Here is a 27,698-nt window from a genome sequence, read left to right as displayed (position 1 = left end):
CGATTCCCACTTCAGGCACAGGCAGCTCCTTGTGACTCTGGGCAAGTCACTTAACCCTCCATTGCCCCATGTAAGCCGCATTGAGCCTGCCATGAGTGGGAAAACGCGGGGTACAAATGTAACAAAAAAAAAAAAACCAAAAAAAAACACTGGCCATCGTTGGCCCGGGGGCATGTTTGCAATAAGACGCTGTTTGAAGTGCTTAGCCTCTGTTTCTGAGATGTGACCTTCATTTCTCAGCACTATTTTTTTGCATAGAAATGACATTTTCCTGTTAGGGAGACGCAGATGGCTGTTCGTAGCGCTCTATTTAAATTGCATTTTTTGCCTTCTGGGACCCTGAAGCAGTTTTCAATGAAACGCTGGCTATCACTGGCCCGGAGGCATGCTTGAAACCAGAAGCTGTTGAAGTACTCAGCCTCTGTTTCTGAGATAAGTGACCATTTCTCATTAGCACTTTTTTTTGCATAGAAATGACATTTTCCTGTTGAGTGATATGTTATTTTTGGAAGTTTTTTTGCCTATGATGAAGCAAGGATCTATTGGGATCACACTAGCTCTCTAAACCTTTGTTGAGGTATTGAGCTTCTTTGAGGATTTTCCTTCGTTTTTCATTATACACACGTTTCATAGTTTTGACATTGTTGTGGATTATTTTGTTATCCTTGCCTTACTGCATTGGTAATCCCATAACCACATTTTTTGTATCTTTAGAGGTAAAACAAATACAGGGATTTCAAAGTGAAACACTTACGTGCACCTCATCTGGCCTGTCTTTGGCCTGTGCCCCCCCACCTCCAACACAGGAGGGGTGTGGCATTTTCAAAAGGAGATTTCCCCAATCCCCATAGATGATTTACCTATAGAAACCCCTTTGAAAACTGCTCCTACAATGGCAAATGTCCAGATGATTCTTTCAGGAGCAGACACCATAATGACACCGTCTAAGGGTCACACTTCCTCTATAACAAAAGATCTAATATTTTTAATGTGCAGTCTGTACAAATTAAGTGATTTCTAATCAGTAAATAGAGCTGATGTGGGCACCAAATTACAGAGCAGATCCTTAAGGGGAATGTTAAGGATTCACTTTATACAAACATCAGATTTTGGGTCCACACGGAATGCTCAAGTTTATATCAGAGGTCAATATCGCCACCGTCTTTAGTTTAGGAGGGTTTTCAAAGTCAGGCAATGAATCAGAAAACAAGATTCCTAGATTAGAATGTTAGACTACAACCCACAAAATTAATATAGGAGATCATTACTCAGGTTAGGGTGCACAGGTCAAAGATTTGTGTGCATAACCTAGAAAATGTACTCAGCCAATCTAAAAGTTCCCTCAGTTCAATTCATTTTATAAAATCCATTATAGAATGGTCTTCAAAAAAAACATATTTTTTTATAAGCATCATGCTCCCAAACTTACTTATGCCCTTCTCATCCCCCAGTCCAGCTTTCCTAGCCCTGTCAACCAAACCGCTTCCTGCCAAAACAAATGTGGCATAGAGGTGCAGAGCTGGTTTCTAGGCTGCACTACTGAAGACTGTGCTTGTTCTACCCCTCAGAAACAGGAAGTCCAGTCAGAAAGGGAAGGACTGGCAGAATGGTCAATGTTTTTTTTTTTTCCTTTCAGGAAGAGGGGATGGAAGGAGGGTGGTGGTAAGGAAGCTGCTGTGTATCTTTGAATCCTGGAGTTCTTTTGAGAGCACCTTATCTGGTATAATTAGACCTCTGCCTCAGACTCACTTAGAAACAGCTTGATTCTTCATACAGGGGTATTTCAAATCAGCTTAACTACAGGCCTAAAAACAAATTTTTGGAAACAAATTAGGATTTGCTATTACAATGAAGCAAAAGCTTATGCAAGACTATTTGGCTTCTTAATTACTTTTTGAATGTTTCTGTAATTGTAGAGTATAGGGTATGTTATGTAGGTCACTGAAACCAATTCCTACTTTATTCCAGTCTGAACTGTTTTTTTTTCTGAGCTTTTATGTTTGAATGTTTTATTGGTGAGAAATGCAGAAATTAAAGAATACAATGCAATCACCATATTAACAATCCATACACCTCCAGCAAAATGTCACCCAACTACAAAACAATTCACCAAACCGTACTTTTTGTTTTACCCCTCCTACGTCTTCTCTATCCCCCCCACCCCACCCCCTCCAACCCCCCCTCTAACATCCCTTGAGGCCACCTGATTCCTCGTGTTCCTTGGAATAGTCAAAGTGTAGGCAGCGACCCCTACCTTTGGAGCCAGGTAATCTCCATTAGACAAATCTTTCCCAATGACAACACCCCACCCAGCAACCCAGCCACAGCATTTATAATCCCCACACCAGTGACATATTCAGAAACTGTTCCCGGATTTTGCACATCCAAGCAGTAATCGAACATATGAAAACTTATCATAACCCTAACCCCCGCCCCCCCCCCCCAAAGCCACCCCCCTGCCACACTGTCTATCTAAGCATTCAGAATTCTACTGCACGCTACTACAGTCAATGAGTCCAAGAAGGGAGACCAGGCTTGACAGAACTGATATCCCCTCGGTGAAGACAAGTCTTCCACTCCTCTTCGTTCCAATGCACAAAGAGCAATCATGCTGGATCGCCACTGTTGCAGTGATGGAGATTCTGCAGCTATCCACTGTTGTAGAATCGATTTCTTGCCCACCAGAATTGACCGTTTTAAAAAACATTTTAGACCCCTGGGCGAGTGCGGGGACACCCTGAAGATCTCAAATAATTGAGATGGAGTTGGCCTCCAGGTAACCCCCCATAATCTGGACATGCTGGCATACTTGTCGCCAAAAAACAATAATCCTCGGGCAGGTCCAGAACATGTGTCCCAGGCCAGCCGGGGATTGTGCACACTTTGCAAACACATCATCCATCCTCATGGATGCCTTGAAGGCTCTGTGAGGATATACAGTGGGGGATATACACCAAGTATTAGGTCTTGTTTGCCAGAGGGATTAAATACTTATTTCCCTCTGCAGAATGCAAATAAATTCATATACTTTCCACAATGTGATTTTCCAGATTTAATTTGTGATGTGCTATCTCTCACTGTTACCAATAACCTACCCTTCAATTATGGGCTGCTCATGTCTTTGTCAGTGGGCAAACTTACAAAATCAGCAAGGGATCAAATACTTATTTCCCCCACTGTATATACATATGCATTAAAAATTTATAGTGCATGTCTTGCAACGTCACATTTTCCACCTGTCTCTGAATCCCCAAGAGGCAAGTCCTCAATGTGTCCCTCTGGAGACTCACTGCCAATTCTTTATTCCAGCTGTTGGCTGAGTTATCATAGTCCACCTCTCCCAGCTGGTCCCTTAAGGTAGCATGATAATATTTGAGTGCATCCAACCCTAGTATGGTGACTAACTTTTCCCATACCTGCGTGGTTAAGGTGGCAGGAGGGAGTGATCTTATGTAATGGCGTAGTTGAAACATAGAGAAAAAAATGTAATCCCTGCACCCCAAATTCCACCCGGATGTCTTCTTGGGATTTAAGTGTACCACTCTCATTATACAACTGATATAAATACTCTAGGTTCCTAGACGCCCAAGTGGCAAAGCCCACTGATGTGGATCCCGGGGGGAAATCCATATTACCCTGAATTGGTAGCAACGGGGAGGATTCTGCGGACAGGCCATAAAACGACAGATCCACCGCCACGCTTTCCTCACAGGCAACAACAGTGGAGCAAAGACCCGAGGCGTGCATATCTTCCCTGGCACCGCATGTAACCAAGTACTAAAATGAGATTGGGCAAACAGTCCCATCTCTGCTTCGGTACAAGAGAAGTAAGAGGATCCCCGGAACCAATCCGTAAGATGGTGCTTGCTCCTTGCTATCGAGAACAGCTTTACATTCAACAATCCCATTCCCCCCCCCCCCCTGAACGCGGTAAGAAAAGCTGGGATGCTCGCAACGTAGGTCTCTAACCGTGCCATATAAAGCGTGTCACCAAGCACATCACCCAATTTTCATCCTTATGTATAAGAAAAAGAGGTACCATTTGTAGTACATAGGTCCACTTGGGCACCAGTATCATGTTATAAAGGGCAATTCTGCCCAGAAGGGACAACGGAAGCGAATGCCAACTCTGCAAGGTATGTCGCATGCAGACTCGTAGGGGTTCTACATTCACCTCATACAATCTAGATCCACGGGGATCAGCACTCCCAGATATTTTAAGGGGCTCGTGGACCACGAGAGGGAACTCTCCCTCCCAAGTCTACCTAATCAAGCTCTGAACAGGGAAGCCAACAGACTTCTGTAAGTTAAGGGTAAAACCAGAAAAATAGGCAAATTCTCCTATGGTGCCAAGAAGGTTATCTAGCGACTGGCGAGGATTCGTCAAGGTCAACAGGACATCATCTACGAATGCGAGAGTCTTTACCAAAAACGAGGGTGCCCGAACTCCTGAAATTTCAGGGTCTTTTTGGATAGTGCGCAACAGGGGTTCTAAGTAGAGAAGAAACAACAAGGGGGAAAGCAGACACCCCTGACGTCACGGTAAACCTGGAGGACGTAATGGGGCAGTTCAGCAAACTAAAGAGTAGCAAATCTCCTGGACCGGATGATATTCATCCTAGAGTACTGATAGACCTGAAAAATGAGCTTGTGGAGCTACTGCTAGTGATATGCAACTTATCCTTAAAATCGAGCGTGGTACCGGAAGATTGGAGGGTGGCCAATGTAACGCCCATTTTTAAAAAAGGCTCCAGGGGAGATCCGGGAAATTATAGACCGGTGAGTCTGACGTCGGTGCCGGGGAAAATGGTAGAGGCTATTATTAAAAACAAAATTACAGAGCACATCCGAGGACAAGAATTACTGAGACCAAGTCAGCATGGCTTTTGTGTGGGGAAATCTTGCCTGACCAATTTACTTCAATTCTTTGAAGGAGTAAACAAACATGTGGACAAAGGGGAACCGGTTGATATTGTGTATCTGGATTTTCAAAAGACATTTGACAAGGTACCTCATGAAAGGCTACAGAAGAAACTGGAGGGTCATGGGATAGGAGGAAATGTCCTATTGTGGATTAAAAACTGGTTGAAGGATAGGAAACAGAAAGTGGGGTTAAATGGGCAGTATTCACAATGGAGAAGGATAGTTAGTGGGGTTCCTCAGGGGTCTGTGCTAGGACCGCTGCTTTTTAATATATTTATAAATGATTTGGAGATAGGAGTAACTAGCGAGGTAATTACATTTGCTGATGACACAAAGTTATTCAAAGTTGTTAAATCGCAACAGGATTGTGAAAAATTACAAGAGGACCTTACGAGACTGGGAGACTGGGCGGCTAAATGGCAGATGACGTTTAATGTGAGCAAGTGCAAGGTGATGCATGTGGGAAAAAAGAACCCGAATTATAGCTACGTCATGCAAGGTTCCACGTTAGGAGTTACAGACCAAGAAAGGGATCTGGGTGTCGTCGTTGATAATACACTGAAACCTTCTGCTCAGTATAGAATGTTGGGTATTATTAGGAAAGGTATGGAAAACAGGTGTGAGGATGTTATAATGCCGTTGTATCGCTGCATGGTGCGACCGCACCTTGAGTATTGTGTTCAATTCTGGTCGCCGCATCTCAAGAAAGATATAGTAGAATTGGCAAAGGTGCAGCGAAGGGCGACTAAAATGATAGCGGGGATGGGACGACTTCCCTATGAAGAAAGATTAAGGAGGTTAGGGCTATTCAGCTTGGAGAAGAGACGGCTGAGGGGAGACATGATAGAGGTATATAAAATAATGAGTGGAGTGGAACAGGTGGATGTGAAGCGTCTGTTCACGCTTTCCAAAAATACTAGGACTAGGGGGCATGCGATGAAACTACAGTGTAGTAAATTTAAAACAAATCGGAGAACATTTTTCTTCACCCAACGTATAATTAAACTCTGGAATTCATTGCCGGAGAAAGTGGTGAAGGCGGTTAGCTTAGCAGAGTTTAAAAAGGGGTTGGACGGTTTCCTAAATGACAAGTCCATAAACCGCTACTAAATGGACTTGGGAAAAATCCACAATTCCGGGAATAACGTATAGAATGTTTGTACGTTGGGAAGCTTGCCAGGTGCCCTTGGCCTGGATTGGCCGCTGTCGTGGACAGGATGCTGGGCTTGATGGACCCTTGGTCTTTTCCCAGTATGGCATTACTTATGTACTTATGTCCCCCTGGCTATCGGAAATGAGGGTGAGCAAAGCCCATTTATTAGTAAGGAGGCCCTTGGTCAAAAATACAGGGCGGAAATCGCATGTCCAAACCAACCCTTTAGGCCCACATATTCTAACACCCAAACAGATAGTCCCAATGTACTTTGTCAAACGCCTTTTTGGCATCTAGACTCACCAACAACAGAGGTTCCTCTAAAAGGTGGCTATGTGCAATGGCCATACAAACTTTACGCACATTAAGTGATGAATGTCTACCCCTGACAAACCCTGCCTACCCCTCCCCAACTAAGGTCGCCATATGGGGACTCAACCGCTCTGCCAACACCCTAGCTAGTATCTTTAAAACCACATTAATAAGGGAGATTGGGCAATACGACTCCGGGTGCTCTGGCTTCTTACCCAGCTTTGGTATGAGCGTGATCCACGCTTCATTAGTGCCCTGTGGAAATCTGCCCTCCATAACTGAGGCTTCAAAGAAAGAAGCCAGAGCACCACAAATCTGGGGCAGCATGCACTGGCAATACTCTGTTGTATACCCATCCGGGCTTGGGGCGGTACCTTTTTTTAGCACCTTGACCACCCTCTGTATTTCTTTAGCTGTCAAGGGAGAATTTAGCTGACTTACCACTTCAGCTGTTAATCGTGGGATACCCGAGTTTTCTAGATAATCTACTAATGAGGGTCCCCTCCGGGCATCTGGCTTGTCATAGAGAGATGCATAAAAATCATGTAGAATCTGCACAATACCCGCGGACTGCATCTCTCTCGTGCCATCTGGCTTCACCAGGGAAGAAATGAATCTGTTACCCCCCCCCCCCCCCCCCCCCCCCCCAAGACTTCGCTACTCTAGCTAGCAGCTTCCCTGATTTGTTACCAAATCTATGAAAGGTGTAAGAACGGTGAAAAAGCTGCTTCTTAGTTCGTTCATGTATTAGCGAGTTTAATGCCGCAAGTGTCGACATCATCTCTTCTCGAAGCACCGGGGAAGGAGTCGCCAGGTATTTACGGTTTGCTAACTTAAATTTATGTTCTAACTGGACTATGCCTTGTACTAGATGCTTTGCCTGTGCACACGTGTAGGAAATTATCTCCCCCCTCATGACTGCCTTTGAGGTTTCCTAGTATAGAGGAGCGTCCTCCTCGTGACACGCATTTGCCTCTGCAAACAGCAACCATTTCTGTCTAATGTGGTCTTGGAAGTGTACATCCCCCACCAAGTAAGAAGGGAATTTCCACCGATTACCTCGAAGTCTTGCCGCCCCCAAATCTATGTCTACCCATATCAGGGAGTGATCCGAGATCTCTAGTGGTCCAATCTCTGCTTTCACAATCTGTGGGAAGAGGATGCCATCTGTCAGAATATAATCTAGTCTTGACCAAGTGCCGTGGGCGCGCGAGAGGTGAGTGTAATCACGCACATTGGGATTAACCAGGCGCCAAGGATCTACCAAGTTTAACGCTTTACACAAATATTGTAAGCCTCTGTCTCTGCCCAGAGCCGTCCCCGCCGAGGGGGCCGACCGGTCTTGTTGCCCATCCATCACCTGGTTGAAATCTCCCATTAGTAGCCACTATCTGTTGAAAGAAAGAGTGATCATATAAGTTCGGCCCATACATGTTAAGCAGAAAGATCTCCTGTCCCATGACATTTAAATGTAGCAATACATATCTCCCCTATCTTGAGCTACGACACGTGCTTTACATTGCAAATTTTTATGGATAAGTATTGCGACCCCCCCCTTCCTCCCTAGTGCTGAAGAAAAGAAACACACCCCCACCCATCGTTGCCTAAGCTTTAGATGTTCTACATCTGGTAACTTCGTCTCTTGCAAGCATGCAATAGAGGCCATGTGACGTTGCAAGGCTGTTAGAATTTTTGCACTCTTAATTGGGGACCCAATACCAGATACGTTCCAAGAAATTAATCTAGGCGGCTGCATTTAGCCCGGGTCCCAAAACACCACCTCCTTACTTATCAGAGGCCATCGAGCTAGTAAGGCCCCCGGGCACCCAGCCTCCACCCAGGGGTCACAGTCTCTCCACCTTCCACCGCAACTCGCAGCAGTCCCAACCTCCAATTGTACATTCTTCTGTTGCAATCCTCCCCCCTCCCCTCCCCGTACAGTGCCATCGTCACCATCCCTCCCACCCTCTCCCCCCAACCCCACTCTAACCCCCTCTCCCTCTATACACCCTCAACTGAACTACCCCCATTCAAACAGAGTCACAAAGTGCTGTGGTCCCCGCCCGATGCCCCACCCCCCACCTCAACCTCGCATATTATGCCATACCCAACTTTCATAACTCAGAAACTACAAACTAAGCAAGTTAACCCCCAAATTCAACAGATATGTGGATTCCTCTGTTAGACTAAAAATTTAAGTGTCACCACATCAGGTAGGGCTCTCAGATCCTTGCAGTTCTCGATTCAGAAACTGTAACGCCATTTGATCTGATACGAAGGTGATCCATTTCCCTTCATGCTGAATCTTCAGGGTGGCCAGATACAACAACATAAAACGCAGTTTCCTCTCCACCAGTAGTATGCAAACCGGATGAAACTTCCGCCGCTTCTCTTGGACGCTAGCCGAGTAATCCTGAAAGATGCACACCGGGGCACCTGCGTATGTTAGGGACTCTCTTTTCAGGCGATAGCCTCGGAGGATCTCTTCCTTATGTATATAATTATGTACTTTGATGACGACGACCCTGGGTTGCTGGTTACCTTGTTGTTGCCGCCCAAGCCTGTGGGCTCTCTCTATTCAGAACCGGCCACTGTTATTTGATAGGGCAAATTCTTTTACCAGCCACTCTTCCAGTATGGTGCTCAGGTTCTTTTCAGGAATATTTTCAGATAGCCCCACCAACCTGAGGTTGCTGTGCCGTGCCCTATTTTCAAGTTCGTCCAATTTGTCAGCTTCCTGAGCCAGCTGAGCTTTTAGGCCTGTTATTTCTGGTTCCCAGCGCTGCCATGTGTCTTCTCAGGCAGACACCCTCTTCTCCGCCTCCGCGGTGCGACTCACCAGTTCCGCCATCCTCCCATCTAATTTGCTGAATTGATCATCCAGCGATGCAAATTGGGGCTCAGCGCTGTTCCGACGGAAGACGCCAGCTGCGTTAGCTGGCGGGCCGAAATCTCCCGCCTCGCTTCTCGGTGTTCCGGGCGCCATCTTAGAGTCGCTGTCGGGTGCAGCCATTTTTTCCTTCTCGTTTTTGGAGCTTTTCTGCGTGGATCCCGGCGGCATGGATATTAAATATTGGTCCATACATGTTGTTCAGCTGCGGGAGATCAGGTCAGTCAATTTCGGGGGGGTTTCGAGGGTGTTAGCTGGTGAGGATTGAGCAGGGACCCTGGAGCAGCGCTAAAGCGTGGCCACTGCTCCCTCCGCATCACGTGACCTCCTTTTCTGAGCTTTTAAATAGCAAAACATGATATATGTACAAGGGTGTAAATACTTGTGCAACACCTTTTACGCTGAACTTCTGTACCATATGAGAATTCTGACGCACTTTCTGCTTTTCTTTTGGCAGTTTTAGTCTTTTATCACAAAAATACTCCGATAAGTAAAATTATGTATACATAAAAAGTGTGTGTGTATGTATGTGTGTATATATATATATATATATATATATATATATATATATATACATACACACACAAACATATCCACACACACACACATATATATATATATATATACACAAATACACACAGACGTGTTACAAGAACCCTTCTTTACAACAAAATGATTTAAAGTCTATGTATTCGTTACGAAGACAGCTTCTGATAGCAAACTTAACTGCTGTGACAATTAATGTGCTAGTTATTATGGGGATGAAAAGCGTTACTTAACTGTAGCAGGTGTTCTCAGAGGACAGCAGGCATATATATTCTCACATATGGGTGAAGTGCTCCATGGAGCTCAGTGTGGACACTGCCAAGTGCATGATCACATTAAATCATTGAGGCAGTGCCCCGCTGTACATGCATGGGTGCCTTTCCACCCAATAAGTGAGCACAGGACCAGCAGTACAGTGTTAAAACTAAGAGGACAACTCCAACGGGAGGCAGGAGGGATGTGATAATACATGCTGCTGTCCTCAGAGAACACCTGCTACAGGCAACTTTCTATGAGGACAAAGAGGCATAATATTCTCACATATGGGACTCACTACCAGGCTCACAATGAAGATGAATTTTGTAACTAAGTAGATAGTGAGCCTAGTGGAAGTAATGAGCTGGAGGGTAGAGTTGGATTTTAAACAGTAAAAAGATTCTGCAGAACTGTTGTCCAAACTGGCTATCCCACCTGGAATACTGCTTCAGACAATACTGAACAGTGAAGGTGTGGATAGAAGAACACGTGGCCACATAGCAAATGTCTTGAATAGTAACAGAGCAGAAATGGGCTACTGAGGCCTCCATGGGCACTCATAAGAACATAAGAATAGCCATACTGGGTCAGACCAATGGTCCATCTAGCCCAGTAGCCTGCTTCCAACAGTGGCCAATCCAGGTCACAAGTATCTGGCAGAAACCCAGTTAGTAGCAAAATTCCATGCTACCAGCCATGGAGGATCAGCCCAGCCTGAGTATACGTATAGGAGATAAACTCAGCCAACCAAGTAGAGACTGTATGCTTGGTGATAGGAATTCCAAACCTGTAAGGATTAAAGGATACACAAAGCTGGGAGGATTTCTGATGAGGTTGTGTCTGTTCTAGATAGTATGCCTGTAGTCTAAGGTATGCAGTGCTGCTCTCCAGGACGAGTGTATGTGGTTCAGAAAAGAAGACATGTAGTACAATGGATTGGTTGACATGGAACTCCAAAGTCACCTTAGGAAGGAATTTGGGTGGGTTCGGAGTACAAACCTGTCATGGTAGAACCTGGTATAAGGTGGATCTGTCACAAGGACTTTAAGCTCACTGACTCTTGTGGCAGAAGAGCTATTAAGAGCACTACTTTATAGATGAGGAACTTGAGAGAACAAGAACGAAGTGGTTCAAACAGAGGTTTCATAAGAGCAGTGATAACGACATTGAGATCCCATGCCACCGGAAGTGGTTTGATAGGAGGTTTCGTATAAAATAAACCCTCCATGAATTTAACTATCAAAGGATGATCTGAAATTGGCTTATCGGTTTTAGTACAAAAGGTACTTATTTTATTTATTTAGAACATTTATATCCCACAGATTCCCACCATGGCAGGCTCTCTATGTGGTTAACAACATTTATGAAAAGAACATCATACAAATTCAAGGTCGGAACAGGTAATAAGGAACATCTTGGGAAGGGAGCAAACAGCAGAAGTTACAAATGAGGACCAGTAGGAAGTTAAATAACAGAAGAGTATGATTTACCACATAGATAAGTCTTAAGGGACTTCTTGAACAGATTGTGGTCGGTAGTCTCCTTTAATGTAGATGGTAGGGCATTCCAGTAACGAGGACTCACAAAGCAAAAGGAGGAGGTGAAGAGCAATTTGTATCTCAGATTCCTGCAGTTCGGATAGTGGAGTGTGAGATAGTTACAAGAAGGTTTCTTGGAATTCCTGGAAGGGAGGTCAATCAGGCTGAACATATAAGCTGGAGCACAGATTTTGAATTCGATACACTCAAATGTACTCTGACTGAGTTAGTCCAGAATCTGAAAGATGGAGGAGGTACTCCATAAGAGTAGGAAGAGAGCATATAGTAAGCTTGAGAGATCTAGCTGAACACCAGAAGGAAATCTTTTCCATTTTAAAAAGTAACATTTTCATGTGGAAGGTTTTCTAGAGGCAACACGTATTCTAGAGACTGTGTCAGGAAGGTTCAATGAACGCAGATCTATGGCGTCATGTACCAAGCCATCAGGGCCAGAAAGCAAGGGTCTAGATGAAGGAGGATCTCTTATTCTGTGTTAGTAGGGCTGGAAAAGGATCCAACTTGAATGGATTCCTGGAGGATAATTCTAGGAGAAGAGGGAACCAGATTTGACGAGGACAGTAGGGGACAATCAGAATCATGGTTCCTTGGTCTTGGTGCAGCAGAATTTTCCCTGTGAGAGGTAGTGGGGGAAAAGTGAATAGAAGATCAATTCCCCAGTGGAGAAGGAAGACATCTTGGGGCTATTCGGTTGGATAGTCTGGAACAGAAGCGGCAAAGTTTGTTATGAGGAGAAATGAACAGGTCTATCATGGTTCTCCACTCCTGGAATAGTTGACAAATGACTGAGGTACTGAGAGACCATTCATGAATTTGAAGGACTCTGCTCAGTTTGTCTGCTACAGCATTCTGATATCCAGCTAGATAAGCAACCCTTATGAAAATGTTCCAAGGAGTCACCCAAGTCCAGATTTGGATTGCTTAGCAACAGAGGAGGCAAGATCTGGTTCCTCCCTGTTTGTTCAGGTAATACATCTCTACTTGATTGTCTGTGCGAACCAGTAGAACCTGATTTAGAATACGATTCAAGAAGGTTCTGAGAGCATTCCAAACAGCTCACAATTTCAGGAGATTGATATGTTTTTGCTCTCATGGGGACCAAGACCCTGTGTATGGAGACCATCAAGGCGAGCTCCCCAACCTGTCATGGAATCATCCATGGCGAGAACCTTGTGATGTGGAAGGGATTGGAATGGAAGGCCTCAGGTGAGATTGTGGGACATCGTCCACTACTGTACAGAGTGGCATAGTTGTGGAATTGTTTGAATTCAACACATAGTAATCCCATGCATTGAGAGGCGTGTACACTGAGGAATTCAGAAGATGAGCCAAAGATGTTACAATGACTGTTGAAGTAATATGATTGAGAATGCAGAGCAGCTGACAAGCAGATATATGACTCTGTAGGGGTATTTCCCTGCGATCTCACTTGAGATGCTCTTACTTCATACAAGCCTAATACAACCTCCATTTCCTAAGCATTCACCCCCCCCCCCCTCTAAATCCACCATGTGTACAATACCTTGCCAGCAATTCATCCTCACGGTCTGCACTTTCCCCTTCAGGAAATGATGTGAACAAAAGCAGGGATGCAGCAGAGAAAAGGTCTGCCCTGAAAACTGATGAGAGTGGGGACACAGCAAAGTACTGTATTTTTTTTTTTCCATCACTAACAGTTGAAAAAAAATTATGTTCAATATATGTTCTATTGTGTGCTCCACCTGCTGAGAAAGCGAATGCTACATACCTGTAGAAGGTATTCTCCGAGGACAGCAGGCTGATTGTTCTCACTGATGGGTGACGTCCACGGCAGCCCCTCCAATCGGAAACTTCACTAGCAAAGTCCTTTGCTAGCCCTCGCGCGCCCGCGCGCACCGCGCATGCGCGGCCGTCTTCCCGCCCGAAACCGGCTCGAGCCGGCCAGTCCAGTATGTAGCAAGACAATACACTTCAAGGGAAGACACAACTCCAAAGGGGAGGCGGGCGGGTTGGTGAGAACAATCAGCCTGCTGTCCTCGGAGAATACCTTCTACAGGTATGTAGCATTCGCTTTCTCCGAGGACAAGCAGGCTGCTTGTTCTCACTGATGGGGTATCCCTAGCCCCCAGGCTCACTCAAAACAACAACCATGGTCAATTGGGCCTCGCAACAGCGAGGACATAACAGAGATTGACCTAAAAAATTTACCAACTAACTGGGAGTGTAGCCTGGAACAGAACAAACAGGGCCCTCGGGGGGTGGAGTTGGATCCTAAAGCCCAAACAGGTTCTGAAGAACTGACTGCCCGAACCGACTGTCGCGTCGGGTATCCTGCTGCAGGCAGTAATGGGATGTGAATGTGTGGACAGAAGCCCACGTCGCAGCTTTGCAAATTTCTTCAATGGAGGCTGACTTCAAGTGGGCTACCGACGCAGCCATGGCTCTAACATTATGAGCCGTGACATGACCCTCAAGAGCCAGCCCCGCCTGGGCGTAAGTGAAGGAAATGCAATCTGCTAGCCAATTGGATATGGTGCGTTTCCCTACAGCCACTCCCCTCCTATTGGGATCAAAAGAAACAAACAATTGGGCGGACTGTCTGTGGGGCTGTGTCCGCTCCAGGTAGAAGGCCAATGCTCTCTTGCAGTCCAATGTGTGCAGCTGACGTTCAGCAGGGCAGGAATGAGGACGGGGAAAGAATGTTGGCAAGACAATTGACTGGTTCAGATGGAACTCCGACACGACCTTTGGCAGGAACTTAGGGTGAGTGCGGAGGACTACTCTGTTGTGATGAAATTTAGTGTAAGGGGCCTGGGCTACCAGGGCCTGCAGCTCACTGACTCTACGAGCCGAAGTAACTGCCACCAAGAAAATGACCTTCCAGGTCAAGTACTTCGGATGGCATGAATCCAGTGGCTCAAAAGGAGGTTTCATCAGCTGGGTGAGAACGACATTGAGATCCCATGACACTGTAGGAGGCTTGACAGGGGGCTTTGACAAAAGCAAACCTCTCATGAAGCGAACAACTAAAGGCTGTCCTGAGATCGGCTTACCTTCCACTTGGTAATGGTATGCACTGATTGCACTAAGGTGAACTCTTACGGAGTTGGTCTTCAGACCAGACTCAGACAAGTGCAGAAGGTATTCAAGCAGGGTCTGTGTAGGACAAGAGCGAGGATCTAGGGCCTTGCTGTCACACCAGACGGCAAACCTCCTCCAATGAAAGAAGTAACTTCTCTTGGTGGAGTCTTTCCTGGAAGCAAGCAAGATGCGGGAGACACCCTCTGGCAGACCCAAAGAGGCAAAGTCTACGCCCTCAACATCCAGGCCGTGAGAGCCAGGGACTGGAGGTTGGGATGCAGAAGAGCCCCCTTGTCCTGCGTGATGAGGGTCGGAAAACACTCCAATCTCCACGGTTCTTTGGAGGATAACTCCAGAAGAAGGGGGAACCAGATCTGACGCGGCCAAAAAGGAGCAATCAGAATCATGGTGCCTCGGTCTTGCTTGAGTTTCAACAAAGTCTTCCCCACCAGAGGGATGGGGAGGATAAGCATACAGGAGGCCCTCCCCCCAATCCAGGAGGAAGGCATCCGACGCCAGTCTGCCGTGGGCCTGAAGCCTGGAACAGAACTGAGGGACCTTGTGGTTCACTTGAGATGCGAAGAGATCCACCAGGGGGGTGCCCCACGCCTGGAAGATCTGTCGCACTACACGGGAATTGAGCGACCACTCGTGAGGTTGCATAATCCTGCTCAACCTGTCGGCCAGACTGTTGTTTACGCCTGCCAGATATGTGGCTTGGAGCACCATGCCTTGACGGCGAGCCCAGAGCCACATGCTGACGGCTTCCTGACACAGGGGGCGAGATCCGGTGCCCCCCTGCTTGTTGACATAGTACATGGCAACCTGATTGTCTGTCTGAATTTGGATAATTTGGTGGGACAGCCGATCTCTGAAAGCCTTCAGAGCGTTCCAGATCGCTCGCAACTCCAGAAGATTGATCTGTAGATCGCTTTCTTGGAGGGACCACCTTCCTTGGGTGTGAAGCCCATCGACATGAGCTCCCCATCCCAGGAGAGACGCATCCGTGGTCAGCACTTTTTGTGGCTGAGGAATTTGGAAGGGACGTCCCAGAGTCAAATTGGAGCAAATCGTCCACCAATACAGGGATTCGAGAAAACTCGTGGACAGGTGGATCACGTCCTCTAGACCCCCAGCGGCCTGATACCACTGGGAGGCTAGGGTCCATTGAGCAGATCTCATGTGAAGGCGGGCCATGGGAGTCACATGAACTGTGGAGGCCATGTGGCCCAGCAATCTCAACATCTGCCGAGCTGTGATCTGCTGGGACGCTCGCACCCGCGAGACGAGGGACAACAAGTTGTTGGCTCTCGCCTCTGGGAGATAGGCGCGAGCCGTCCGAGAATCCAGCAGGGCTCCGATGAATTCGAGTTTCTGCACTGGGAGAAGATGGGACTTTGGGTAATTTATCACAAACCCCAGTAGCTCCAGGAGGCGAATAGTCATCTGCATGGACTGCAGGGCTCCTGCCTCGGATGTGTTCTTCACCAGCCAATCGTCGAGATATGGGAACACGTGCACCCCCAGCCTGCGAAGCGCCGCTGCTACCACAGCTAGGCACTTTGTGAACACCCTGGGCGCAGAGGCGAGCCCAAAGGGTAGCACACAGTACTGGAAGTGGCGTGTGCCCAGCTGAAATCGCAGATACTGTCTGTGAGCTGGCAGTATCGGGATGTGTGTGTAGGCATCCTTCAAGTCCAGAGAGCATAGCCAATCGTTTTGCTGAATCATGGGGAGAAGGGTGCCCAGGGAAAGCATCCTGAACTTTTCTTTTACGAGATATTTGTTCAGGGCCCTTAGGTCTAGGATGGGACGCATCCCCCTGTTTTCTTTTCCACAAGGAAGTACCTGGAATAGAATCCCAGCCCTTCTTGCCCGGATGGCACGGGCTCGACCGCATTGGCGCTGAGAAGGGCGGAGAGTTCCTCTGCAAGTACCTTCTTGTGCTGGAAGCTGTAAGACTGAGCTCCCGGTGGACAATTTGGAGGTTTTAAGGCCAAATTGAGGGTGTATCCCTGCCGGACTATTTGCAGAACCCACTGGTCGGAGGTTATGAGAGGCCACCTTTGGTGAAAAGCTTTCAACCTCCCCCCGACTGGCAGGTCGCCCGGCACGGACACTTGGATGTCGGCTATGCTCTGCTGGAGCCAGTCAAAAAGCTCGCCCCTTGCTTTTGCTGGGGAGCCGCGGGGCCTTGCTGAGGCGCACGCTGCTGACGAGAGCGAGCGCGCTGGGGCTTAGCCTGGGCCACAGGCTGTCGGGAAGGAGGATTGTACCTACGCTTGCCAGAAGTATAGGGAACAGTCTTCCTTCCCCCGAAAAATCGTCTACCTGTAGAGGTAGAAGCTGAAGGCTGCCGGCGGGCGAACTTGTCGAATGCGGTGTCCCGCTGGTGGAGAGACTCTACCACCTGTTCGACTTTTTCGCCAAAAATGTTGTCCGCACGGCAAGGCGAGTCCGCAATCCGCTGCTGGAGTCTATTCTCCATGTCGGCGGCACGCAGCCATGAGAGCCTGCGCATCACCACACCTTGAGCAGCGGCCCTGGACGCAACATCAAAAGTGTCATAAACTCCTCTGGCCAGGAATTTTCTGCACGCCTTCAGCTGCCCTGACCACCTCCTGAAAAGGCTTGGCTTGCTCGGGGGGAAGAGCATCAACCAAGCCCGCCAACTGCCGCACATTGTTCCGCATGTGGATGCTCGTGTAGAGCTGGTAAGACTGGATCTTGGACACGAGCATAGAGGAATGGTAGGCCTTCCTCCCAAAGGAGTCTAAGGTTCTAGCGTCTTTGCCCGGGGGCGGCCGAAGCATGTTCCCTAGAACTCTTAGCCTTCTTTAGGGCCAGATCCACAACTCCAGAATCATGAGGCAACTGCGTGCGCATCAGCTCTGGGTCCCCATGGATCCGGTACTGGGACTCGATCTTCTTGGGGATGTGGGGATTACTTAATGGCTTGGTCCAGTTCGCAAGCAATGTCTTTTTCAGGACATGGTGCAAGGGAACAGTGGACGCTTCCTTAGGTGGAGAAGGATAGTCCAGGAGCTCAAACATTTCAGCCCTGGGCTCGTCCTCCACAACCACCGGGAAGGGGATGGCCGTAGACATCTCCCGGACAAAGGAGGCAAAGGACAGACTCTCGGGAGGAGAAAGCTGTCTCTCAGGAGAGGGAGTGGGATCAGACGGAAGACCCTCAGACTCCTCGTCAGAGAAATATCTGGGATCTTCCTCTTCCTCCCACGAGGCCTCACCCTCGGTGTCAGACACAAGTTCACGGACCTGTGTCTGCAACCTCGCCCTGCTCGACTCTGTGGAGCCACGTCCACGATGGGGGCGTCGAGAGGTAGACTCCCTGGCCCGCATCGGCGAAGCTCCCTCCGCCGACGTAGTCGGGGAGCCTTCCTGGGAGGTGGCCGCGGTCGGCACCGCACGCGGTACCGACGTCGGGGACCTCAACCTGGGCGATGGGCCAGCCGGCGCCACGCTCGACGGTACCGGAGGCGCAAGCACCGCCGGGTACCGGAGGGTTAGGGCGCAACAGCTCTCCAGAATCTCTGGGAGAACGGCCCGGAGGCTCTCGTTTAGAGTGGCTGCGGAGAAAGGCTGAGAGGTCGATGCAGGCGTCGACGTCAGAACCTGTTCCGGGCGTGGAGGCTGTTCCGGGCTGTCCAGAGCGGAGCGCATCGACACCTCCTGAACAGAGGGTGAGCGGTCCTCTCGGTGCCGATGCCTGCTGGGTGCCGAATCCCTCGGCGACCCAGAGCTCTCGGTGCCGACACGGGGAGGAGACCGGTGTCGATGCTTCTTCGATTTCTTCCGAAGCATGTCACCGGAGCTCCCCGGCACCGACGAGGAGGACGTCGAATCCATCCGTCGCTTCCTCGGGCCGAGACTGAAGAAGGTCGATCTCGGGGGGGCTGTACCGCAGGAGCCCCTCAGGGTAGGAGGAGACCCACCCGAGGGCTCACCGCCACCAGCAGGGGAATGGACAGCCCTCACCTGCACTCCACCCGATGCACCACCGTCCGACGACATCAGCAGACGAGGTCCTGGTACCACCGACGTCGATGCAGCTATCCGATGTCTCGGCGCCGATGCAGAGGCCCGATGCCTCGATGCACTCGATGCAGGGGCGGCCGAGGAAGATGGTCTGGACGCTGACGACGTCGATGCACTCGAAGATCCCGGTGCCGATGCCGACGAAGAGCCCGAGAACAACACGTTCCACTGGGCTAGTCTCGCTACCTGAGTCCGCCTTTGAAGCAGGGAACACAGACTACAGTTCTGAGGGCGGTGCTCGGCCCCCAGACACTGAAGACACGACGAGTGTCGATCAGTGAGCGAGATAACCCGGGCGCACTGGGTGCACTTCTTGAAGCCGCTGGAAGGCTTCGATGTCATGGGCGGAAAAATCACGCCGGCGAAATCAAAAGCCGAAATGGCGAAATTTGGAGCACCAAAATTTAGAGGGAGAAAAAAATCTCGACCGAGGCCGAAAAGAGGCCTACCCCGACGACGAAAGAAAACTTACCGGGGCAAAAAAGCTAGAAGTACGGGGAGGATTTACACGAAACCCGGCGAGGGGTTTCCGGAGCACTTCCCGACTAGGACAAAGCTTTCCCGAAGGAAAAAAAACACGTTCAAAACAAATTGGACGCGCGAGGTCGACTTTCCGGGGCTCGACACGGCGAAAACACGACCGTACCGAGTGCGGACAAAAGAGACTGGCCGGCTCGAGCCGGTTTCGGGCGGGAAGACGGCCGCGCATGCGCGGTGCGCGCGGGCGCGCGAGGGCTAGCAAAGGACTTTGCTAGTGAAGTTTCCGATTGGAGGGGCTGCCGTGGACGTCACCCATCAGTGAGAACAAGCAGCCTGCTTGTCCTCGGAGAATAGTATGGATAATCAGAATCATACTGTACTCTATATTAGAGATTTTAAGTAAACGGTGGAATAAAGTAGATAATCCAAGATGTGACAAGTATTTCTGCCAAAAGAGTCTAATGCTCTTGCTTCTCTGTCTGCTTCCACAGCATCCTTAAGCTCAGCTGGACCATGGTGCAGCTCATCTCTGGAGGTTTCTGAAATTCTATAACTCCTCCCTTGTCTTGTCTCTTCTTTACAATGTACATATTTAGGTTCTTTAATAACTGATTTGTTTCATTGTGTATGCCGCATTTAAATATTAACCGCATCAAAGCTTTTTACATATTAAAAGCAATCTCATAGCTTCTTGTCACAGTGATTTTTATTAAAGGTACTGCTTCATTTTGATAACCCTTCTCTGGACCACCTCTACACTGTCACTCTAGAACCAGAGTCTTCAGAATTGGACACAATTTTGCCGATACACCAATGGAGGTCATTGGTGAGATGTACTACTGCTTTCTCTTAACATTCTTCTGGATCTTTGTTGCACTGTTACATTATCTTCAGATCATAAAATACAATCAACCAGAGGGCTCTCTCCTGTTGGCATATACCAGCATCTGCTCTCCCAACTACTCCCTGGGATTTCTGCACCACAAATATTGGACACTGCACTTTCCCACATCAAAATCTAGTTGTCAAGCAAATCAACCACCCTTTCAGAAATCTTAGATCACTCCTCATTCTATCATTGGTGTCCACTTTGTTGCAGATTAGTGCTCTCTACATCATCACTAATAAAGATAGTGAAAAAAACAGATTCTTCAAGTGATCAACTCATCACCCCAATGTCCTCAGCATAAATGCCATTTGCTACTGGTGTTTGGTCTATCATTCAGCTAGTTTCTAATCATTGGGCCTACACATATGCTTAGACCAGTGGTTCTCAACTTTTATTCCATTCAGACACATCTGATAGACAATATTCACGTGACACAACAAACACTACAATTCTCAGCTGAACAAAGAAAAATATCCTATATATCATTTCATTGTTGCTAACAATGAAGCAAGTGAAATACAGATGTAATTTGTGGTGACTGCCGAGATGGAGGACAGGGGTGGGGGCCAGAGGCCAGCAACATTTTAAGTTGGGCCTGGTAACGGAGATTTCAAGTACTTGACTTTCTCAGCCCTAGATTAACCATTAAGCAAAATAAGCATGTGCTTAGAGCACGATGGGAAGGGGGGGCACCATAGAATGTTTTCCCCTAGCTATCTTGTCCTTAGCTTTTTCACTGCCATCTGCCACACTCATTATCCAATATGAATTTAGTGTTTTTCTAAACATTATAAATTAGGGCTGCACTCCAATGACAGTTAACTCAGTGATTAATGAATTAAATCATTGATCGCGATTAAAAACAAAACAAAAAACTAATCGCATCACAGTATCTCCTGTCTTCTCCAACCATTTCTTCTCCTCTCTTCCACTCCCAACCCCTGTCCTTAGTGCAATCTACTACTACTACTATTTAGCATTTCTATAGCGCTACAAGGCATATGCAGCGCTGTACAAACATAGAAGAAAGACAGTCCCTGCTCAAAGAGCTTACAATCTAATAGACAAAAAATAAATAAAGTAAGCAAATCAAATCAATTAATGTCCTCGGTGTAACCCAACATCACCCCCCATCTGCGATTCATCAGCCCCCCAAGTCTACCTTAAAGGTAGTCTTCTGTTGATCCTCACCAGTGGCAGTGTTGCACATATACTGGCTGGTCAAAGCTTTCCTTGTCCTGCTAAAGCAGAAACAGGAAGTGATATCAGAGGAGGCAGGATAGGCCAGAGGAAAAGTTTTGGAGTAGGTCACAGGCAGCATACGTGTAATGCTTCCACTCCTAGGACCAGCAACAGACCATCTTTAAGGTAAACCAGTGGGGGTACTGGGGTGGGGGGGGGGGGGGGAGAGGTGTGAACTGGAGACCTGCGAGCAGAACTGGAGGGGGTCACTAATGGATGCTATGACCGAGACTTGGTGATGCTCACTACCGATTCACCATTTGCCCTCTCCCTTTCCCCCTCCCATCCATTCAGGGTCTGCCCTCCCTCTCACTCCCCATTCCATCCAAGATCTATCCCCCCTCTCTCACTGCCCCCTCTTTTCGGCTCCCAGTTCCCACCTGTGGCTGCCCCTAGTTCCAGATCCATTGATTCTTCCATCCACCCCTGCCCCAGGCATGACCCCATTCTCCTTCCTGCCCACTTTTCAGACCCCAGTTCCAGCTCCATGCCCCTTCTCCCATCTGTCTCCCACCCAGTCCCTTCTGCTATCCAAGTGCCCCCCACCCTCACCCCATCTGTCTCCCACCCAGTCCCTTCTGCCCATCCGAGTCCCCCTCACCCCATCTGTCTCCCACCCAGTCCCTTCTGCTATCCAAGTGCCCCCCACCCTCACCCCATCTGTCTCCCACCCAGTCCCTTCTGCCCATCCGAGTCCCCCTCACCCCATCTGTCTCCCACCCAGTCCCTTTTGCCCATCCGAGTCCCCCTCACCCCATCTGTCTCCCACCCAGTCCCTTCTGCTATCCAAATGCCTCCCACCCTCACCCCATCTGTCTCCCACCCAGTCCCTTCTGCCCATCCGAGTCCCCCTCACCCCATCTGTCTTCCACCCAGTCCCTTCTGCTATCCAAGTGCCCCCCACCCTCACCCCATCTGTCTCCCACCCAGTCCCTTCTGCTATCCAAGTGCCCCCCACCCTCACCCCATCTGTCTCCCACCCAGTCCCTTCTGCCCATCCGAGTCCCCCTCACCCCATCTGTCTCCCACCCAGTCCCTTCTGCTATCCGAGTCCCCCACCACCTTCACCCCATCTGTCCCCCACCCTCACCCTGCCTCGTCTTCTCCCTGCCACCCGGTCTTTAAAAAGAAACTGCCGACACGATAGCGAGCGCAGCACCTCGTGTGCAAGTAAAAGAAGCGGATCCGATCATCTCATTGGGCCTTCCTTCACTGTCCCGCCCTAGAGGAAATAGGAAGTTGCGTCAGAGGAGGGCGGGACAGTGAGGGAAGGCCCAATGAGATGATCGGATCCGCTTCTTTTACTTGCACACGAGGTGCTGCGCTCGCTATCGCGTCGGCAATTTATTTTTAAAGGGCTGGTGCGGGGGGTGCCAGGAAGAAGAGCAGCGGGAGCGGCGGCACCCCCCTTTCTGGTGACACCCGGGGCGGACCGCCCCGCCCTTGCTACGCCACTGCAGCTTACTATTAATGTCACAGTGACATACCTTTGTAAACAATAACTAGAGTTTGAATAATTCGTATCTGATATGATAATTTATAAATAAAATTTACACATTTCTTTAAAAACATTTTGGATCATAATGGCAATAATGGGCAAGGTGTCGGTAGCGGATAAAATAAGAATCTACACAGCATGTGAAACAAGGTTTCAGAACAAAGGCAATAGCGGCTACATATCATCTCAATAGCTACATATCATCTCAATAACTAGAAGCTCAGCACTGTGAAGAAAATTTGTCGGCATGTCTAGGAAGCAATGTTGGAGGCCTATCACAAGTTCCATCCAAAACAGCAATCACCGAACTCAAGGAAGTGCTACAGGTGATTTGGGATAGCCTGCCACTGGGACTGATCGACAAGGCTATTAACTTCCTAAAGATTCTGAAGGCCTATGTTAAAGCTGGGGGTGGACATTAAACATTCAAAGCGACTGCAAAATTCTGACATATTGTTAATTGTATTGTTTGAATGATGCTATTTTTAACGCACAAAAATCACTAGGTAGTAGTGCTAAAATGTCAGTAACATCAACATAGCTTAAGATAATTAAACGTTGTTTAATAGTAATACGCAAGTATGATGACTGAATAAGGATATAACATTTCTCACTGAAATTCAAAGTGGATGCTGAAAAAACTGTACGGGGTTACTTCTTTTTTTTTTGCCTCCCCCTGTAGCTCTCTAGCCACCAATTAAACAAACTGGTCAGATTTGTTTGACAATTTTCTCCAAACCACTGGATTGAACATCTCACTACTCTTTCCTTTAGTGGAGTCTTCATTAATTTCCCCAAAACATGGGAAAATTAGGTTCTTACCTTGGTAATTTTCTTTCCTTTAGTCACAGCAGATGAATCCATTAACTGATGGGTTGTATCCGCCTACCAGCAGGTGGAGATAGAGAACACTGAAGAACCACAGTGACCCTTGGATGGCTAGCCCCAACTGCCTTCAGTATTTGAGATTTCCAAAGCAGTGTGCATCATAAAGGTAGAATAACAAACTTTCCTCACAGCAAACAATTGCACCAGAACAGGAGCATCAAAGGAGGGACAAACTCAACCTCCTGTAATAGAACAGTATGCAGAAATTCTGAAGACTGTTGTCCAACTTCTCCTGATGTGCTATATATCTGCATGAAGAGTCTGAAAAAAACCCAACTCAACCAGGGAGGGATCATGGATTCATCTGCTGTGACTAAAGGAAAGAAAATTACCAAGGTAAGAACCTAATTTTCCCTTCCTTCTCATCAGCAGCAGATGAATCCATTAACTGATGGAATGTACAAAAGCACTCCCTACTTAGGGTGGGAACAAGCCACTCCGCGAGCAAGCACTTGCGCTCCAAAATGCACGTTCTGCTTCGCTGCAACATCCAGCCTGTAATGCCGGGCAAAAGAGAGCTGAGAAGCCCAAGTAGCTGCACTACAAATCTCTTGAAGAGAGAGTGCACCCGTTTCAGCCCAAGAGGAGTAAATCGCTCTCGTGGAATGCGCGTTAAACGCTTCAGGCAGAGACCGGCCTGAAAGCAGATACGTAGAAAAAATGACCTCCTTGAGCCAACGGGCTATAGTGGCCTTAGATGCCTAGCACCCGCGTCGAGGACCTGTCAACAATACAAAAAGGTGATCAGAAGTCCTGAAGTCATTTGACATCTGCAGATACTGCAACAGCGCCCGGCAGACATCCAAAAGATGTAATTGTCCAAAGGAGTCTGAAAAACCTTCCCTAGAAAAAGAGGGAAGAAAAATGGGCTGGTTCAGGTGAAACGCTGAAACCAATTTAGGCATGAAAGAGGGCACAGTACGCACTGTTACCCCGGACTCCGAGAATTGCAGAAAGGGGTCCCGACAGGACAGCGCCTGAAGCTGAGACACGCGTCTAGCCGATGTCATGGCCACCAAAAAGACTGTCTTAAGAGTCACATCCTTCTCCGAAGCTCACTTAAGCGGCTCGAAGGGCGAACACTGAAGAGCCTTCAACACTAGCCCCAAGTTCCAGGCCGGGCAAGGCGCCCGCACGGGAGGACGGAGCCGAAGTACCCCTCTGAGGTATCGGGCAATGTCCGGATGAGCAGCAAGGGAGAAGCCAGAGACCTTCCCTCGGAAGCATGCCAATGCTGCCACCTGAACCCGCAGGGAATTGTAAGCCAGGTATTTTTGTAAACCCTCCTGCAAAAAGTCCAGCACCGGCGAGATAGTAGCCAGCGTGGGAGTGATTGCCTTTGAAACATACCACGCCTCAAACTTGCGCCAGATGCGAGCATAAGCTGCGGAGGTGGAGCGCTTGTGGGCCTGCAAGAGAATGGAAATGACCTTGTTAGAGTAGCTCTTGTCTCTCAATTGCGCCCTCTCAAGAGCCAGGCCGTAAGACCAAATTGGCAGGGATCCTCCATAGTCACTGGGCCTTGAACCAACAGGTTTGGCACCTGAGGCAAAGAAAGTGGAGCCTCCACCAGCATCCAATGGAGACCCGCATACATCTGGAGCAATGAGAATCACCAGCCCTCGGTGTAGCCGAATCTGCAGGAGGACTCGCCCTATTAAGGGCCAAGGGGGGAACACATACAGGAGGCCCGAGGGCCAGGGTTGAGCCAGAGCATCCAACCCCACCGAGCGAGGATCTCTCCTTCTGCTGAAAAAGCGAGGGACTTGGGCATTTGCACTTGACGCCATCAGATCCATCCAGGGGGTCCCCCATTTGGCACAAACCTGAAGAAAAACTTCTTGTGTCAGTTCCCATTCCGCCGGGTCGATTTGATGCCTGCTGAGAAAATCGGCTTTTACGTTGCTCTGACCTGCTATGTGAGCTGCTGACAGAAGCTGCAGGTGAAGCTCGGCCCAGAGGCAAATCTGAGCGGCTTCTGCGACCAGTGCCCTGCACTGAGTGCCGCCCTGGTGATTTATGTCATACTGTCTGACAGAACCCGGACAGCGAGCCCCTTCAGAGTCTTTTGGAAAGCCATAAGAGCCTGGAATATTGCTCTCAGTTCCAAGCGATTGATGGACCACCCCGCTTCCACGGTTTCCCATTGACCCTGAGCATAGCTGCTCTGGCAATGCGCTTCCCAGCCCACAAGGCTGTCATCCGTTATCACCAGGCACCAAGAAGGAAGCACAAGCGGCATTCCTTGGCGCAGCATCCTGTTGGAGAGCCACCACTCCATACTGAGCCGGGCCGCAGGGAGCCACGTTAGTCTGAGTTGATATTCCTGGGAAATTGGAGACCATTGTTGAAGCAGGGCAATCTGCAAAGGCCTCATATGTGCTCTCGCCCATGGAACCACCTCCAAGGTGGGAGTCATCGACCCCAGTAGCTTGTCAAAGTCCCAAGCTCGCGGGCGAGGCATCCGCAGGAGCAGACGGACCTGATTCTGAAGCTTGCACCGCCTTTGGTCGGGGAGAAAGACAAACCCAGAGGCCGTGTCGAACCGGATGCCCAAATATTCTAGAGATTGAGAGGGGGTCAGGTAACTTTTGGCTATATTGATGACCCAGCCCAGAGACTGAAGTACTGAGACCACTCTGGCTGTTACCTGATGACTCTCCTCTGTCGAGTCCGCTCTGATGTGCCAGTCGTCTAGGTACGGGTGAACCCGAATACCCTCTCACCTGAGAAAAGCAGCTACTACCACCATTACCTTGGAAAAGGTTCGGGGAGCTGTGGTGAGGCCAAAAGGCAAGGCCCGAAACTGGAAATGTTTTCCCATCACTGCAAACCGCAGAAACCTTTGGTGTGGGGGCCAAATAGGAATGTGCAAGTAAGCTTCTTTCAGGTCCAGAGAAGTGAGAAACTCTCCTGGCTGTACCGCCGCAATGACGGAGCGCAGGGTTTCCATGTGAAAATGCCGCACTCTTAGAGACTTGTTGACTTCTTTTAAGTCGAGGATGGGCTGCAAAGACCCTCCTTTTCGCGGCACCACAAAGTAAATGGAGTAACGGCCTGAGCCATGTTCGGTGGGAGGCACCGGGGACACCGCCCCTAGGTGAATCAAGCCTTGCAAGGACTCCTCTACCGCCGCCCGTTTGACGGCAGAACCGCAATGGGACTCCACAAACACATCTCTCACCGGGGCATTGAATTCTATTCTGTAGCCATCTCTGATCAGGTCCAAAACCCACTGATCTGAGGAAATCTTGACCCACTCCTCGAGAAAGAGGGAAAGCCGTCCTCCTATTGCAGGAATCGAGGAGAGGGCCGGCGCACCATCATTGAGAGGGTAGCCCTTGAACTCCAGGCCTTGAGCCAGTCGCTGCGGAACGCTTGTCCGAACGAAAGAAGTTCCTCTGCTGAAAGCGGGCACGAGAAGTGAACCCAGCAGAAAGCCCCGGGCGGTACCTTCTAGCTTCACGGAAGCGAGGTCTGTAAGAGGAGGGAACCGCCTGACCCTTGGAAGAAGGCCATGGCCTATCCTCGGGTAAGCGCTGGGGTTTAGCATCCCCCAGGCCTTTAACAATTTTCTCCAACTCCTCACCAAATAGGAGAAGGCCTTGGAAGGGCAACTTCATCAACCTTTGCTTAGAGGCCATGTCAGCCGCCCAGTGCCGTAGCCATAGAAGACGGTGAGCCGCCGCCGCCACAGCCATCTGTTTAGCCGAAGCTCTGACCAGATCATAAAGGGCATCAGCCAAGAACGACAAGGCCGACTCCATCCGCGGTGCCACCTCTGCAAGGGGCTCCGCTCCATCTCTGGGCTGTTCCACTGCCTGTTGTAACCAAGCGAGGCAGGCTCGGGCAGCATAGCAGCTGCATGCAGACGCCTGTAAGGATAGGCCTGAAATTTCAAAGGACCGTTTCAGAGCTGATTCCAGGCGTCGGTCCTGCATGTCCTT

At 48.9% G+C, this 27,698-nt stretch overlaps 1 protein-coding gene across 1 annotated transcript in view; it reads right to left on the bottom strand.

The window, feature by feature from the left end:
- Positions 1 to 27,698, bottom strand: part of ZNF451 (zinc finger protein 451) — a 345,089-nt gene that overhangs the window by 35,678 nt on the left and 281,713 nt on the right. The gene's annotated exons all lie outside the window — the stretch shown is intronic.

The sequence above is a fragment of the Microcaecilia unicolor genome, chromosome 3 (genome assembly GCF_901765095.1).
Source record: "Microcaecilia unicolor chromosome 3, aMicUni1.1, whole genome shotgun sequence".
Classification (NCBI taxonomy): Eukaryota; Metazoa; Chordata; class Amphibia; order Gymnophiona; family Siphonopidae; genus Microcaecilia; species Microcaecilia unicolor.
This window is presented reverse-complemented; position numbering and strand designations above follow the sequence as displayed.